Here is a 13544-nt window from a genome sequence, read left to right as displayed (position 1 = left end):
AGTCCAATCCCCTTGTGTTTGCCCTTGATCTAATGTCCGCATATGAGGGAGAACATCCGATTTTTGGTCTTTTGGGCCAGGCTAACCTCACTCAGAATGATGTTCTCCAATTCCATCCATTTACCGGCGAATGATAACATTTCGTTCTTCTTCATGGCTGCATAAAATTCCATTGTGTATAGGTACCACATTTTCTTAATCCATTCGTCAGTGGTGGGGCATCTTGGTTGTTTCCATAACTTGGCTATTGTGAATAGTGCCGCAATAAACATGGATGTGCAGGTGCCTCTGGAGTAACAGTCTTTTGGGTATATCCCCAAGAGTGGTATTGCTGGATCAAATGGTAGATCAATGTTTAGCTTTTTAAGTAGCCTCCAAATTTTTTTCCAGAGTAGTTGTACTAGTTTACATTCCCACCAGCAGTGTAAGAGGGTTCCTTTTTCCCCACATCCTCGCCAGCACCTGTTGTTCGTGGTGTTGCTAATGATGGCTATTCTAACAGGGGTGAGGTGGAATCTTAGTGTGGTTTTAATTTGCATTTCCTTTATTGCTAGAGATGGTGAGCATTTTTTCATGTGTTTTCTGGCCATTTGAATTTCTTCTTTTGAGAAAGTTCTGTTTAGTTCACTTGCCCATTTCTTTATTGGTTCATTAGTTTTGGGAGAATTTAGTTTTTTAAGTTCCCTGTATATTCTGGTTATCAGTCCTTTGTCTGATGTGTAGCTGGCAAATATTTTCTCCCACTCTGTATGTGTTCTCTTCAGTTTAGAGACCATTTCTTTTTTTTTTTTTATTCATATGTGCATACAAGGCTTGGTTCATTTCTCCCCCCTGCCCCCACCCCCTCCCTTACCACCCACTCTGCCCCCTCCCGCTCCCCCCCTCAATACCCAGCAGAAACTATTTTGCCCTTATCTCTAATTTTGTTGTAGAGAGAGTATAAGCTATAATAGGAAGGAACAAGGGGTTTTGCTGGTTGAGATAAGGATAGCTATACAGGGAGTTGACTCACATTGATTTCCTGTGTGTGTGTGTTACCTTCCAGGTTAATTCTTTTTGATCTAACCTTTTCTCTAGTTCCTGGTCCCCTTCTCCTATTGGCCTCAGTTGCTTTGAGGTATCTGCTTTAGTTTCTCTGCATTAAGGGCAACAAATGCTATCTAGTTTTTTAGGTGTCTTACCTATCCTCACATCTCCCTTGTGTGCTCTTGCTTTTAGCATGTGCTCATAGTCCACTCCCCTTGTTGTGTTTGCCCTTGATCTGCCAATGACCCCAGACCTTCAAAAGTAACCATCTCATCAGCGCTCATCGAAATGGTCCTATTCACACACCACAAGAGGAGGAGCCGTGGGGAGTTTAGTTTAAAATCTGTAAGCCAATGACTCATCCCGTTAAAATATATTCAGACATTAATACAAATATTAAGAGGAAGTCGATATCAGTGGCTACATTAGGTTTTTGAGACTTCTGGTATTTTAGAGGTTCTTTTTAGAAACTGGAAGAAAGAGGGTCTCCAAATGGAGTCAGGGTGCCTAAGGGGTTCTGAACACCAATGTACCCTCAATTTGGTGCTCGTTGGGAGCTATTCCTACTCCAGCTGAAACCATTCACGTGGAAGTCATTCCTGAAAGATGAGGGAGGCTGACACTGGAAATTACATACCCAATGTGAACATTCTAGAAAATTGTGCATGTATCTGCATAGAGGAAATATTGACTTGGGCCAAGATGTGAACTAAAACCCATCCCCATCCCCACTTGCTTTGTGAAAGAGCAAACAAAAATGAATTCGTGATGTTTCTGGCTCTCTGTCTCAGATACAAAAGAAGGTCATTTGTCTTTTTCTTAGAAGCGTGGGCTCTCCAAAGATATGGCACTCAGTTAACTTTCATATATGTATGTATATATAGAATCTTGGTTTAGTCATACTGAAGAGGAGTTGGGTTTTGAAATGTCAAAGCACTGGCCTCAAGCAAGTGGGCATGGTTCCCATTCGTGCAGCACAGACTTTCGGGAAGCAGGCAGAACTATGAGGCGAGTGTGTTAAGCTGGAAGCCTTACCTGTTGCCTCTCACTCTCCTGAGGAATCAGTCAGTGGTTTAGGAGATAGTTGATGAGATAATCAAATTATAAAACACCCACACCTGCCATGTCTGTGAGGGCACCATTTTCCTGATCCTAAAGTCAGCTTCTGGAGTCTCTGTCACATGAGCGGTTCTGCTATGTGTCCCGGAGATAGCACACAATTCGAGCTCTGCACACCATTGCCTCTACCCGGTGGACCAGACACGCGAAGTACATTCACACTCAGAAGGGGCAGCTAGCCGTCCATTCCCACCAGCACCTGCGGTAGATGACAGGCCAAGCAATCAGCTAGAAATTCAGAGTCTGTGGACTTTAATCCCTGCTGTGCTGGGCTGACCCTAGAAGAGCCTCTTAAGTTCCTTCTGCTTGAACATCCACATCTGTAAGAGGGGAGGGCAGTTCCCCAGCTGGTAAATATTAGCAGCGTGTTACTGTTGAACTGATGGATGAGAACGCCTCAGAACCCTGCCACTTTTTGCTTAGAGAATGAGGAAGCTTTCCAAGATCGGAATTCATCTAGTGTTTTGATAGCTCCTCCACATAAACGCCTCATCTGTTTCTGGATGAAACCTTATCTTACTCCTCCATCTTTGGCCATCTCTGTCAGGGCAGTCTCCTTGCTGCAGTTGCCTTTGGATGCCAGGGATGGATGGAAGTCACAAGGGAGAGGCTTAAAGAGGTGAAGGAAATGAGGAGGTTGCCAACAGAAAAGAGACAGGAAATAAAGGCATAGCCAGGCAAGAGGGGCTCGATATCTGAGGGACATCATGGGACTTAGCGTCAGACAGACCTGGGCTCAAACGCTCATGCTCTAGCTGTCTTTCTCCATCAGTGAAGCAAAGGTAACTCTAAGTCTACAGCAGTGTCACTCTGAAAATGAGAGCCCCGAGCACAGTGCTGATGTCAGCACTATTGTGATGAGTGCTCTTCGACCTATCTCAGGGCGCGGTGGGCACCTGGCCGTTTTCCCTCTCGGAGTTGTCAGCTCTTTGGAGGTAAGAATCCTACTTCCTAAGCAATGTTTCACAGAAGTCTCAAATACCTGACGGAGCCATTGATTTCAACTTCCTCTTCATATTTGTATTAATGTCTGAATATATTTTAATGGGATGAGTCAGTGGCTTACAGATTTTAAGCTAAACTCTCCACAGCTCCTCCTCTTGTTGAGTGTGAATAGGACCATTTCGATGAGCACCGATGAGACGGTTACTTTTGAAGACCAGGGGTCACTGGCAGGGCAGATGCCCAATGAATTCTTATTTGTTTCAAAAAGGCAATGTGTGGGGCTCGGTGTGGTGGTTCACACCTGTAATCTCAGCTACACAGGAGTCATAGGTAGGAGGATCTTGGTTCTAGGCTAGCACCAGGCCAAAAAAAAGAAAAGCAAGACTCAATCTGAAAAATAACTGAAGCAGAAAAGGACTGGGGGCATAGATCAAGTGGTAGAGCACCTGCCTAGCAAGCTCAAGGCCCTGAGTTCAAACCCCAGTACTGTCAAACAGAGAGAGAGAGAGAGAGAGAGAAAGAGAGAGAAGTAATGTGTGTGAGGCACTTGACCCAGCAACTATCATATCGTTCTCATGAAATGGTACCTGTTCTAAATTCAAATGCCACTGCTAATTGCTATGCTCACACCCTTGATGACAATCACAGCCTTGATGTTTAGCTTCTATGAAGCACTCAGCAAATACTTGTTGAAGGTAAAAAACTCTATGGTGAACATGTTCAGTCCATTCCTGGATTGGCTAGGTGGCTGACTTTCTGAGCCTACAAAGTAAAGAATGATGGAAAAAGTTTTGTTTCATCTGAAACTCCAGGAAACGCTGTGGCTACATCAAGGGGGTTGGTTTCCCATCATTACAGGCTGAAGGACAAACAGACAGTTCTCACAACTTAGCCTGGGCCAACTCGTGTTGGAAACGCCCAGAAGCATTCATTCTCAGCACAGTGAAAGCTTAAAAGTTAGTTTAATTTCCCATGAATGTTGTTCTTTTTATCCACTATTATGACGTTGAACAACTTCGAACTTCTACTTTCTCACAGGTCAAAAATGGCCAAATATTGACACCCTAGTAACAGAAGCAGCTTTGCATTGGAATAAAGGGAGAATTGATCATTTATTATGGAAATTCTCAACATCCATTTTTTGCTAATGAGAGCATGAGGTAATAATTCCTATTCTAAATCCACAAAGCTGTGATCAAAATGAACTTTTCCTTTCTTCAAAAACATGTACACGTTTAAAAGATTTTAGCCTTGGTTTTATGATTCTTGATTTTTTAAGGCTTACTCTGGATATTACATTATCACTAAACAAAAAAGTTTTTTTTTTTCTAAATTTAGCAAGACTGAGAGTTCATTATGTGCCAGGTACTGTGCTAAAGCACTTTAAATACAATGAGTCATTTTATCTTCTTAACAATTCTCATGAAATAGGTACAATTATTACTCGTGTTTTACAAACAATGCAAATGAGGCATATTTGGTTAGAGAAGCCTAAACTCACACAGCTGTGCCAAAGCACTAAACTAACTATGAGAAGTGACATAACGCTTTTCTCAACAGAATATCTTCACCTAATCTATCCCCTCTTCTTCACTATTATTAATGGGGTTTTCCTTTGATCTGTAATTGTTAATGGTTGGGGATATTAGTCTAGCTACACCTTTAATAGAAGCTGCTGAAACTATCTCTCCCTTTAAAGATGCTCATATACATAAACAATCAAATAGCATTCTAAGCTCATGTAGATGAGCCTGAGAGATGTTGTACAGGTCGGGCCTTTGTACATATTCATTTGCTCTCTCCTGTCTTTGAAAGTGTTGCTTTGAGGATACTTGTATACAGACTTGTTTTCTCTATGCATTTGCTCAGCTGACTGGACACGTTGACATTCAGCAGTCTCTGTCTGCATTCTCAAGTCTAGGTTTTCTACCAATACTATTAAGTATTTAAATGAAGTCTTTTAGATATGTTCATATTTGCATTTGATATAGACACAAATAATTGTTTGGAAGATTGCATTTTAGTGAGTTTTATATAATGAATAGCATTAATAGCATGAAAGAAAATTTCCCAAATTTATGTACAGGTAGCAAATGCTAAAATCATAAGCGACAAGAACTAACCAAAGTAGTAATCAAACTCAGCTTGCCTTCAATGAAACTCTAACCCGTATTAGAATGAAGAGTATGTCAGCCTAGGGCCCATCGGTGGATGAATGGATAAAGAAAATGTGTCTATACACAATGGAGTTTACTCAGCCATAGAGAAGAATGAAATCATGTCTTTTGCAGGGAAAAAAATGGATGGAACCAGAACTCCTGATGGTAAGTGAAATGAGCAAGTCTCACACAGGTAACTCTCTCCTGGAATCTAGGGGGATAAAAAGTACATGAAAGTAAAAGGGCTATGCTAGGGCTGTGGGAGGAGATGGCGAAGGGGGCAAGAGAGGGAAATAGAGGGTGAATATAATCAAAGTGCATTATTTGCATGTATGGAGATGTCTGATGAAACTCCTTCCTTTGTGCAAATAATATACACTAATTAAATAGGGTATAGCTAATCAAGTCAAGAAGCTTTCTAGAGACCCAGTCTCTGCCTCTAAGAAGACACCAATTCTGAGCAGCTTAATTGAATTAGCAAGATTATTCACTTGGCAAGATGTTGTGGGGAGTGATAGCTGCTGAGCACAGAACAGATTCAGGCACAATTGGCCACTGCTGTCAATTTAATCAGTAGTATAGATCCTGTCTCAAATAGTTCTTCATTCCAGTGTTAGGTGTTAAAACAAGTATCAGTCATCCTAGGTCTCTTTGGCTGGGTGTACAACTAACTTCTCTGCTTGTCAAAGATACTGGGTTTCTCTTTCTGTCCATTCATCCCCAATGTCACCAGTGAGCACCTGCTGTGCAGGAGTGTGAGATACCAGATGTGGCAGAATCTCAAAAGGCAGACACATTTGAGGTCACTTAAATGGCCTTGAAAGAGACCTTCTTTCTAGGCCTGCACAGAGATTTCTTTTACAGATAATTGGTGGGTTTATTTTGAAAATGTGTACCAACTTACCGAAATGCTTAAGGAATAATCCTAGGGTTTGGAAAACAATGGTTTCCACCACTAGTTTGTGGCACTGAAAAGTATGTTTCCTGAAATTTTTTTTATGGGTTGTCATTTCATGCAGTGGACAGTAGAATTGGGACCTCCTACCTGTGTCATCTCATAAAGCAGGCTGGACTCATGGATCACTGAGCTGGTGGGAACCAGGCTGGCCCGATTCTAAAAGGTTCTGGGCCTAGCTTTCCCTCAATTCTCAACTCTCACCTGACTCTTCTCCATGGTGGCCTCCTAATCCTGGATCTCAAGGCTGAGGTGGCATCAGGAATGTCCTTTGAAATAAGGGATCCGTAGGTCAGGGCTGGAGGTAGTGCTTTTCAGTAAGTTCAGCATGTGCGAGGTCCTGGGTTCCATCCCCAATACCCTCTCCCAACAAATAAAGAAAAAACTCTATAAGACAGCAAGACTGGGACAGTGGCACCCACGAGGGGGAGAAGGAACTAGAAAGGGAAGGAGATAGAAGAGTCCAAAGGGCAGCTGAACCAGACTGAGCTGGCTGCCTCACCCAGTGAGGTCCTCCACCCAGGGATGAGGGGACAGGAGGACAGAAGAAAGGCATATGCATCTCCCCTCCCTCTTTTTGCAAGACAGAGGCTTCTCCTCCTTCTGCTGAGGTGTTTGAGGGTTATGGCACCCTTTGGGTGAAGGCCCTCTGAAGACCTGCTACTTATTTCATAGCCATCACACCCATGACATCGGCTCCAGGAATGTACTTTCTTCCTTGGTGGAACCTGAGCCAACTGTCCCCAGAACCAGCCTCTGGGCTGCTAGCAGACTGGCTCACGGCAGAACCAGACTGAGGAGTGGGATTCAAAGCCACAGGACTGCTCTTTATGATAGCGAATACACACACACTTGGTTAGGGTTGGAGTTCGGCCTCACTGATCTCTCAGCACACGGGGCATGAAGCTTGCACCCCTCAGTTTCCCTCAAGGTCATTACAGTATCCTTTTATGTACCTGCAAAAGCAAGTCCATCAATGCCCTCTAGGAAGAAGCCCAACTGGGTTCTGCTTCATAATTTCAGTGTCTTTAGTATCTACGTTCTCAGAGGCAATGGTCCTTAGTAAAATTTGGATCTTTATTTGTATATAGCAACTGCTGAGAGTAATTTGCTTCAAAATAGAAGTTATGGCTTATAGGAAAATCTGTGTGCTCAAAATACTCTAGATACGTCATAATGAAGTTGTAAGAACTGTCTTATATATGAGACTGTAAGATTAGCCACACACATTTGATTCTTTAAAATGTTTAAATTTTAAGTATTAAAAATTAAAAAATAAAAAGTTTATTAGTATATGAAAGTGATTTATACAATAATGTCAATCCGGTAAACAGAGGCTACAATGGGGGTCTGGAATGTCCCCCAGAGACCCATTGTTAAACACTAAAAAGGTGATGGAACCTTTAAGAAGTGGCCCTTGTGGGACATTTTAAGTTATTGGGAGTGAGGCATCAAAGGGGGGGTTTGGGATCCTGATTTCTGTCCTCACTCTCTATCTCTGTCTCTCTTTGCTTCCTGGCTGCCGTGGGTGAGCAGCTTTGCTCACTGCAGTCATGAAATTATGAGCTCTGAATTTATGAGCCAAAATAAATTTTTCCTCTTTATAAGTTGGTCATCTCAGGTACTTCTTTTTACAGTAATGAAAAGCTGACTAACACACCGTTGGTTAGTCTGGTCATCTATTGCTGTATAATGCCTGTTACTGGCAGAGAATCCCAACAGCAATCATGATCCCTCTATTATTGTCTGCTGTGGGTTTGGAAGCTTGGCGGATCTCAAGCAGACAGCTCTCATTCCGGGTCTGGAGCGGGACTGCAGTGGCCGAGGCATGATGAGCTCTTCCTCATTCCTCACTCACATGACCAGCACTTGACGCTCACTGCCGGCCGGTGCACTCAGCAGCTTTTATTCTGAGGCTTTGACCTCTGGGGCCTTACTGTCACTAGAGGGACTGTCCCTCCCAGCGCTGGCTAATTCCTCTTCAGAGCAAATGACTTCCAGGTGCAAACCAATCCATCTAGAGCTCTTTGCCCAAGCCCCTCCCTTGTTAGGTTCTGTGAGTGCCTTGGCAGGTTGGGCCACTGTCTAGCTGCCTTGGTCACCACAGCACCGGTCACCAGACAACTAGAGACATCCCACCAAAATTACACAAGGCAGTGCTAAACCTGGTTACTCTGCTTCCTCTGTTCCTTCTAGAGAAAAACTACAACAAAGACTCTTTTCCCGGTTCCCCCCTTCCCACCTCCTGACCAACCCTGATGCACCCTGTTTGGTCCCCATGGTGTGACGTGCCTTCTGTTTCCAGAGAGCTGTGAGACAAAAGTGTCTTCTTTCGTGAGAGTCCTTTCCACACCTGCTTGTCTTACCGTACCTTATTAAAGAAAACCCCACCATGTTCATTTCACAACAGCCAACATCTCTACGCAGTTTGGGCTTCTTCACTCCATGGCAGCTGGATCCCCAGGCCAGGCATCCCAGGGAAAGGAGAGTTGGGTAGAAGCCACCTTGCCCTTCTAACAGTCTTAGAAGTCAGTCATCAAACCTTCTGTCTTGTTCTCTTTCGTAGAAACTAGTCAGTAAGGCAACCCATATTTGAGGGAGAGGGAATTAGACCCCATCTCTCAATGGGAAGTGTGCCAAAGAATTTGCAGCTATGATTTTAAAACCACCACAGATGGATTTTATTCATGATCTATTCATGGGTCTTTAAATAAGTAATGAACTAGCTGAAGAAGAACAGTTTTGCTCAATTCAGAGATTTTCACATGTGGAGGTCAGGTTCAAGCTTCCAAGTGCTATTTTTGTCATTTACCTTTCAGTAGTTCATGGTAGGGAACACAAATTCAAAAAAAAAAAAAAAAACCTCTTTTGATATTTTGCAACTCCTGACATTGTAATCTTTAATGCCTTAAATTGAGTTAAATTGTTACAAAACATTTTAAGTTCAAATTTGAAACTTTGTTTTTGTCTTCCTGTCAAACCACTTCCTTAGCACAAATTTGGAGAACAGTTTTCACTTAGAGAATTGAACCGTGAGCCAAAATTAAAACTAAAGACAGGCATTTTAAAATCAATTGATTAAAATATAAAAATTAGGCTTCATGGAGTGTGTAAGTGGATTTTAGCTGTACTTTTACCTGACTGACAAAAATTTATTTTTCCTAATCTAATTCCTGTCTTAATTTCTTTTTTGCAGTACTGAAGTTTGAATGAGGTTCTACACTTTGAGCCATTCTACCAGCCCTTTTTTTGTGATGGTTTTTTCGAAATAGGGTCTCAAGAACTATTTGCTTGGGCTGGCTTCAAACTGCCATCCTCGGGAACTCTGCCTCCTGAGTAGCTAAGATTACAGGCATGAGCCACCGGTGCCTGGCTTTATCAATTAATTTTAAGAGAGAAAGATTTGAAGAAAATGGTAGGCAGGGCATCCAATCTCTGAAAAGATATGTGATTAATTAGAAATTCTTGATAACCCTTCTTAAGTTAGTAGCTGGAGAGAGAGGAAGGCTGGTGCATGGTAGTTTGGTTTCACTGGCATAGAAGACCAGAGTAGCTGGACCCTCTTCAAAACAATAAGATAAAAGATAAAAGGATTAGATGGGTCCATCTGAGCCTGGAAAAGGAAAACCTTGGAGATTAGGGGGAAAATAAAAACAACCAATGCTCAATGAGCATTAGTGTTTGGAATATAAGAGCCAATGGAGCCATACAAATGTACAGATAACTCAATGAAACTGAACAAGAAGGGAGGTAGAAAAATACTCAAGGAAGGACCCTGAGAAAGGGCCAGAAAACCCCTTTCCAGTTCTCGGATGAGCCTTGTACACAAAAGACATCCAATGGCAGGGCAGCCTAGTGACAATTTGGCCTCAGTGAAAGGACGCTTCTAAATCTATAGATTGTGAGAGATCTACCCCATAAGGGGTTTTTGGAATTATTATGGAGGTCATTGCTCTCCACTTTGCACCCGATGAATGAAAGCAGTTACAGACAGATCCACACCCAGTGTGGAAAAGGCTCCTAGAAACTCAGCTGCCTGTCTTCAGGGAGAACCACATCCAAACTGCCGCTAACAGCCCCTCACACTGCTGCAGGAGCGACCTTGCCTGAGTCCCACCAGAGCGTGTAAGAAGACACAGCCGCCCTTTCTTCATTCAGTGAAATAATGTGTTAGGTTAGCTTTTCTTAATTAGAAATGCCTTCTTTATTTTCATTTTTGAAATAAATTTTCTATATATATATTCCAATTTTCTCTTAAGTCATGAAGACCAGCCCTGATCTAGATCATACTAATTTCCTCAGCTTGTAGTTGCTGAACTCTCTTTGTTGAGGCATACAAGCATCAGACTCTGTTTAAGCTGCAGGGCTCCTCGCTGGTTATTATCTTTAACCCATGGGACACTCTGACCCCAAGATCTTGTTGTATTTATTCCATTTCAAAATAACAATAACCACTTCTACATCTTTTCTTGTATTTATGCATGCAGCTTCTGTCTTCAGTTTTTCAAAAAGCTATAAATTACAGGGTAATTTGTAGCAAATAACACTACATTCTACTTTGCATTAGAGTTTTTTAGTGTATGTACACTAAAAAAAGATTTTACTATATGTAGTCTCATCTCTCCTATTAATTAAAATTCCTGAAGGGCAAGGACTATTACTTACCATTGCATCAAGCATAGTGTTCAATCAAGAGCCTTACAGAAACATCACCAACAACACCTGGTGCTGGATCTATGTGTGTACTGTGTGTCCACTGAACCACAGTGTGACTTTTACTTATGCTCTCCATCTCCCTGACCAGACTGTGTTTCGTGCAGCTTTGTGTGCCCAATAAGTGGCATTTAGGATGCATGCAGAAAATGATTTTGAATGAAATGTTGGTTAAATAAAATTTTGTTGTATGTATATATGTGGATGGATTGACGGATGGGTGAGTGGGTGGATGGGTGGATGAATGGATGGATGGATGGATGGATGGATTGGTGGATGGATGGGTGGATGAATGGATGGATGGGTGGGTGGATAGATAGATGGATTGACAGGTGGATGGGTGGGTGGATGGAACATTAACTGGTAAGACAAATCAAAACTTTTTTCAGAATAAATCTGGACTTACAGGCCTACTCTTCTCATCTTCCTCTTATGAAGTCTTAAATCCGATTAAATAGTTACCCTTCATAAAAAGTTACAGAAATTTTCAGAAGTATTTTCATTTGCAAACAGAACATGAGGGTAGGCAAAAAAGATGTATTGTTTGTGCCCTCTCCATTGTGCATGCCTGCAGTGCTGTGCTCCTGTCTGTCTGTGAGCACTAAAACATCCACACAAATACATTGCTTGTGGGTTTGTTATTTTCTGAATAGAAGCAACATAATGTTTTGAGAAGAGGTCATGAGCTGCTTGGAGGAGGAAATAGTTCAGAAGTACTTGAGGAGGTGAAGAAGAAAAATGGGGGAGCACTGAGAGGCCTCAGGAGGAGAGACCCGAGAGAAGAAACGAGAACCCAGCGTCCTGCTGCTGCCTCAGCCATGCTGTGACACTTCACAGAGCCTCAGTTTCCTCATTAGAAAAGCAGGGCTTTGGCCAGCTTTGTTTTTGGAGTTCCTTCCAGCTCAAAAATGTCTTGGCTCAGTGTAAGCCAAAATAACCAGAAATGGTCTCACTTTATGCATGTGTTCTTCTGAATACCCCCCGTGGGAAAGCAGGAAGCCAGCGCTCCCAGATCCCTGCATCAGGGTCTCTAGTCCACAAGCTGTCCATTCATCTCAGGACATTATTCGAATTCCTTGTGAAAGAGAGGCTTCGTTATGTATGGGCCAGGGTGTGTGTGTGTGTGTGTGTGAGAGAGAGAGAGAGAGAGAGAGAGAGAGAGAGAGAGAGAGAGACTGATCCCTAATATTTGACTTACAATTCTTGTCTACACTACTGTACTAAGCTTAATGCTATTCCACTCATGAACTGGGTCACTGTAATTTTCAAACCTCAACAATATTTTACATGCAATCATTCCCAAAACGTGTCTCTCCTAATTTCTATTAAAAAGAAAAGAACTGGGCGAGGCTACATCTCCAAGGTAGAACACATGCATATGTTCGATCTCTAGCACCAAAAACAAAAAGAAGAATTATCTGCATCCCCATAAGCCTCCACTGCACAGTCCTCCTCGCCTCATTTTGCTGGTCCCACAGTGCTGGAGATGTGTGTGTTTGTTGCAGTTGTCTGCTTTGCTTTGGAACTGTCTTAAATTAGAAATAAAGGAAACCGAGGGTGATGTGGTTAGTTATCACCAAGGTTACTTTTCTAGGGGAGCACCTGCAAGTCTGAGATAGGAGTCGTAAGTGCATTTGCACTTGGAAGAGAGTAGCAGGGAGACAGATGTTTCTCTCATGTTGCTCAGAGGTGCCATCGCTACTGTCCGTGTCACCATCTGAGAGGGCCGCCAATGTCCAACAGCAACAGTGTGTGCTGCCTGGCCTGAAACTTCCCCCAGGGTCTGGGAGGAAGTTGGAGCTCACATTTTTTCTTAGTTTAGAGGCCATGACTTTTAGAACATATACCTGAGCATCATTTGTTTCTGACGTCACAAGACAGTCCTCACCTCTGGGATTCCTGGAGGGTAAATTTTGTAAGAAATGGGCAGAGTCCAGGCCTGTGAATTCTTGCTGGGGGTTTGCTGCACATGTGCCCCCTTGAACCTGGTAATGACTTTCAAGTGTTCTTTGGTGAGAACATATCTTTCTCCAGGTTTCCTCAAGCCCGATCTTGAGAAGCGGGAAATGCTACATTCTTGTGTGTGTTGGGCAGGATTTCCTGAAAAGGGTCAAGAAAACATGCTTTCCCATTGTCTTTGTTTAAACTGTAGAAAGTCCGTGGGTTCAACTGTTAGTTGCTGCCATGGTAACTAAGGAAGACGGGCAGGCCACTTTTTGGCACTGTATTCAAAACCTGAATGGTCACTTTCACAACAAAAGCAAAAGAGAAGCCTAGGTGTTTCCAAGTCACAATGCTCCACACAGCTCCCAATCACCTAGTGGGTAAAAATACAGATGGAAGACACTATACGTGACCCAAGGCACCTGAGGTGCAGCTTAGCTTATTGTAACACTCTTGTTAATAGCATTCTCGTTAGGACAATCAAGAGAGAGAATCAGAAGTCACCCTGTGAATCCTGAAGTGATGTTCTCAATGTCTGGCCTGGAAGAGGTAAAGTTCCGAAGCAGTTGGTAATGGAGAGCTAGCAGATGGCTGGATGATCTAGAATGTGGGATGCAAGTCCCAGGTCTGGTTCAGAGTCTGACATTGAGTTGGCAACACAAGAATAATAAAAATAACAATGG

Source organism: Castor canadensis, chromosome 11 (assembly GCF_047511655.1).
Source record: "Castor canadensis chromosome 11, mCasCan1.hap1v2, whole genome shotgun sequence".
Classification (NCBI taxonomy): Eukaryota; Metazoa; Chordata; class Mammalia; order Rodentia; family Castoridae; genus Castor; species Castor canadensis.
Note: the sequence above shows the minus strand (reverse complement) of the source record.